The 5,185-nt window shown below is 49.1% G+C and overlaps 1 pseudogene; it reads left to right on the forward strand.

The window, feature by feature from the left end:
• Window positions 1-4,240: 4,240 nt before the first annotated feature.
• LOC147348846 (large ribosomal subunit protein uL11 pseudogene) lies at window positions 4,241-5,185 on the forward strand (annotated as a pseudogene).

Genomic DNA, 5,185 nt, shown 5'->3' on the forward strand with positions numbered 1-5,185 from the left:
AGAGCTGTGTTGCAGAAGGTCTTTCCCCGTTTGTGCTTCCTGTGCTGATCAGACTTTTTTTTATTAATTAATTTTTTATTGAAGGATAACTGCTTTACACAATTCTGTTGTTTTCTGTCAACCCTCAACACGAATCAGCGGTAGGTATACATCTATCCCCTCCCTTTTGAACTCCCTCCCATCTCCCGCCCCATCCCACCCCTCTAGGCTGGGACAGAGCCCCTGTTTGAGTTTCCTGAGCCACACAGCAAATGATCAGACGTTTGAAATTCACGTGTAGTTGAGTCTTGTCAGTGTTTCTCTTTGTGACTTCTGAGTTTGGGGGGCCTGGGGAGTCCTGCCAATAATGTCCTTCTTTTCCTCCCAAGTTTGAACTGAATGTGACAAGTCAACCTGGTGGAAATGACATTGTGGGTTCATTCTGGTCGAGGCTGGACAAGCATGTGGGTCAGATAAGAGGCCCCAGTGGGCTCCTTGGAACCTCCTGTGACTGCCCGCTGGGAGGGAGCTGGGGGAGGAGCCAGGTGACCTGCGGCTGCTATTTCCATCTGTCTGCTGGCGAGCCCAGCGGGACCGCCAGCAGGACGTCCTGCCACAGGCCACGGTCCTCAGTGAGGTCCGGGACGAATGTGGGGCCATGTCTTCTGGTTCCTTCAGCCTCTCAGCCACAGCAGGGGCAGCGACCCCCTGAAAGGTGCGTGTGCAGCAGACCGCCCCGGAGCGCGGCTTCTCAAAACCGCAGCTGCTCCAGGGCTCAGGGTCAGCGGCAGGCTGGGCGGCGGGACCAGCCGGGCACCTCTTCTGCAGGTCTGGGCGGGGCTGCCTGGCCTCCTTGGGCACCTAACCCAGCCTGCAGATGCTTCCTTCTGGTCAGAGCTAGTTGCAACCTGGGCTCCCATCAGCGAGACACAGATCGTATGCCCCTCCATCCTGGCTCCCATCAGCGAGACACAGATCATACGCCCCTCCATCCTGGCTCCCATTAGCGAGACACAGATGATATGCCCCTCCATCCTGGCTCCCATCAGCGAGACACAGATCATACGCCCCTCCATCCTGGCTCCCATCAGCGAGACACAGATCATATGCCCCTCCATCCTGCAGAAGCCTCGGAGGGCCTGTGGTCAGCCTGGACTCCTGCTTGTTTTCCATGGCCGGATCCTGTCTCCCAGCATGAGGGCACCCACGGCCGCTGCAGACCACAGGCCTACCAGGGGACATCTCAGATAGTTCACACGCCCTACCAGGTTGGAGGCTGTGAGGATCCAGTGAAGGGACCATGGGACATTTGGAGCCATGGTAACTGGAGAAATATCAACAACCTCAGATATGCAGGTGATACCACTCTGATGGCCAAAAGTAAAGAGGAACTAAAGAGCCTATTGATGAGGGTGAAAGAGGAGAGTGAAAAAGCTGCCTTAAAACTCAACATTCAAAAAACTAAGGTCATGGTCCCATCACTTCATGGCAAATAAAAAGGGAAAAAATAGAAACAGTGACTGATTTTATTTTCCTGAGCTCCAAAATCACTGCAGACAGTGACTGCAGCCATGAAATTAAAAGATGCCTGCTCCTTGGAAGAAAAGCTATGAAAAACCTAGACAGCATATTAAAAAGCAAAGACATCACTTTGCTGACAAAGGTTGATATAGTCAAAGCTATGGTTTTTCCAATAGTCATGTACAAATGTTTGATTTGGACCGTGAAGAAGACTGAGTGCCAAAGAATTGATGCTTTTGAGCTGTGGTGTTGGAGAAGACTCTTGAGAGACACTTGGACACCAAAGAAATCAAACCAGTCAATCCTAAAGGAAATCAACCAATCAATATTCCTGAATATTCATTGGAAGGACTGATGCTGAAGCTGAAGCCCCAATACTTTGGCCACCTGATGCAGAACTGACTCATTGGGAAAGACCCTGATGCTGGGAAAGGCTGAGGGCAGGAGGAGAAGGGGGCGGCAGAGGAAGAGATGGTTGGATGGCATCACTGACTCAGTGGACATGAATCTGAGCAAACTCTGGGAGATGGTGAAGGACAGGGAAGCCTGGTGTGCTGCAGTCCACGGGGTCACAAAGAGTCGGACATGACTGAGCGACTGAGCAGCAACAGCATGTGGTACACTGTGGTGAAACAGTTACTTGCACAAGCAGTGATTGGGGTGGAAGGGGCGGGTACAGCTCAGGACAGTGGGAGGGGCCACTGGAGGAACTGTACCAGTGTCTAAGGAAATAAAGTGACATGATTGGGGGGTTGAATCCTGAGCTCAAGGCAGGTCAGAGAGCAAGAGTGTTCCTGCCATCATTGAGAGGGTCTCTGCTCCCCAAAGTCTGCAGAGCGGATGTGCTCCCAAGGTGGCCCAGCAAGATCCAGAGGGTTCAGAATCCCAGGACAGACTGAGCTAACCTCCCTCTGCAGGTCCCCGTGAATGGCAGGACTCTGATGGGGACAGAGTTGGACGCCGGATTTGGGGCAGATCTAGATGCCAGAATCCCACAGTAGCCAGTGACCGCGCTGAGCGGGCGCAGCCCCTCCCCCTCCCGTGGGTCCAGTCCTGCCTCCTCTGCAGGCCCAGCAGTGGCCTCTTCTGATGTGGTTACTTTGCAAGCAGGTGCCGATTTCCACGCGCTCCACTTCCACCGCCCCTCACCATCCCAAACCTACAATTAGAGTCAGATCCCAGCATGTCCAAGGAGGTTAAGCACAAGCCTAATTTGGGAAAAGAGGGTTTGCACATCAAAAGGTCTGCCAGATTCGTCATTTATACTGTCAGGAGCCTGGGGGTGTGTGGGTTGGTGTCTGCAAGTCCTAGTGGGGGAGGGAAGAGCATATTGTGGGTTGGATTAAATCTTCCAAGATGTGTGCAGTAACAAGGGATTCGGGATTTGATATTTTCAGCGCTCTCGTCATGGATCATAGCCTTGTTGAGGCAAAGAGGCTTGCATAATTCAGTGTAGCTATGAGCCATGCCGTGCAGGGTCACCCATAGTCACAGTGGAGAGTTCTGATAAAACATGATCCACTGGAGGAGGGGATGGCAAATCATTCTGGTATCCCTGCCTGGAGAACCCCATGAACAGTATGAAAAGGCAAAAAGATAGGTCACTGAAAGATGGACCCCCAGGGCAGTAGGTGCCCAAAATGCTACAGGAGAAGAGCGGAGAAATCGCCCCAGAAGGAATGAAGAGGCTGGGCCAAGCAGAAACGACGCGCAGTTGTGGGTGTGTCTGGTAGTGAAACTTAAAGTCCGATGCTGTACATAACAGTACTGCATAGGAACCAGGAATGTTATGTCCAGGAATCAAGATAAATTGGACGTGGTCAAGCAGGAGATGGCAAGAGTGAACACTGACATCTTAGGAATCAGTGAACTAACATGGACTGGAATGGGTGAATTTAATTCAGATGACCATTATATCTACTACTGTGGGCAAGAATCCCTTAGAAGAAATGGAGTAGCCCTTATAGTCAACAAAAGAGTCCGAAATGCAGTACTTGAGTGCAATCTCAAAAACAACAGAATGATCTCTGTTCGTTTCCAAGGCAAACCATTCAATATCACAGTGATTCAAGTCTACTCCTCGAATAGTAATGCTGAAGAAGCTGAAGTTGAACGGTTTTATGAAGACATTCAATACTTTCTAGAACTAACACCCCCCAAAAGATGTCCTTTTCATCATAGGGGACCGGAAAGCAAAAGTAGGAAGTCAAGAGTTACCTGGAGTAACAGGCAAGTTTGGCCTTGGGGTACAGAATGAAGCAGGGCAAAGGCTACCAGAGTTTTGCCAAGAGAGTGCACAGGTCATAGCAAACATCCTTTTACAGCAACAGAAGAGACGACTCTACACATGCACATCACTAATGATCAAAATCGAAATCAGATTGATTATGGTTTGCAGCCGAACATGGAGAAGCTCTATACAGTCAGCGAAAACAAGATCTGGAGCTGACTGCGGTTCAGATCATGAACGCCTTACTGCGAAATTCAGACTTAAATTGAAGAAAGTAAGGAAAATCACTAGACCATTCAGGTATGACCTAAATCAAATCCCTTATGATTATACAGTGGAAGTGATGAATAGAGTCAAGGGATTGGATCTGGAGGACAGAGGGCCTGAAGAACTATGGAAAGAGGGTTGTAACACTGTACAGGAGTCAGTGACAAAAAGCATCCCAAAGAAAAAGAAATGCTAGAAGGCAAAGTGGTTGTCTGGGGAGCCTTTACAAATAGCTAAGGAAAGAAGAGTGTTGAAAAGCCAGGGAGAAATGGATATACCCAACTGAATGCAGAGTTACAGAGAACAGCAGGGAGAGAGAAGGCCTTCTTCAGTGATCAGCGCAAAGAAGTAGAGGAAAACAATAGAATGGGAAAGACTAGAGATGTCTTCAAGAAAATTGAAGATATCAAGGGAACGTTTCATGCAAGGATGGGCATGATAAAGGACAGAAAATGTATGGACCTAACAGAAACAGAAGATATTAAGAGGTGGCAAAAATACACAGAAGAGCTTTTGGCTCAGAGGAGGCAAAAGTACAACTTTCTTTGTCATCCCGAATCCGGGTTCTTCCGACACCAGCCGCCTCCTCCATGCCACCTAAGTTCAACCCCAATGAGATCAAAGTCGCATGCCTGAGGTGCGCTGGTGGGGAAGTTGGTGCCACATCTGCCCTAATCCCCAAGATTGGCCCCTGGGTCTGTCTCCAAAAAAGGCAGGTGATAACATCACCAGGACGACTGGTGATTGGAAGAGTCTGAGGATTACAGTGAGACTGATCAGAACAGACAGGCCTGGATTGAGGTGGTATCTTCTGCTTCTGCCCTGATCATCAAAGTCCTCAAGGAACCACCAAGAGATAGAAAGAAGCAGAAAACATTAAGCACAGTGGAAACATCACTTTTGATGAGATTGTCGACATTGCCTGGCAGGTGCAGCATTGATCTCTAGCTAGAGAACGCTCTAGCCCAGAGAACTCTCTGGAACCGTTAAAAAGGTCCCAGGAAGTGCCCCATCTGTGGCTGCAATGTCGATGGCCGCCGCCCTCGTGGCATCATAGATGACATCGACAGTGACCAGCTAGTTAAGAACTGCAAGAGGAAAAGAAGAATAAAGGATTATTTGACAGCCAAAAAAAAAAAAAACAAGGAATACACAGAAGAACTGTACAAAAAATACCTTAATGAATAA

The sequence above is a fragment of the Bos grunniens genome, chromosome 21 (genome assembly GCF_055505025.1).
Source record: "Bos grunniens cultivar Pamir isolate PY7600 chromosome 21, Bosgru_T2T1.0, whole genome shotgun sequence".
Taxonomy (NCBI): domain Eukaryota; kingdom Metazoa; phylum Chordata; class Mammalia; order Artiodactyla; family Bovidae; genus Bos; species Bos grunniens.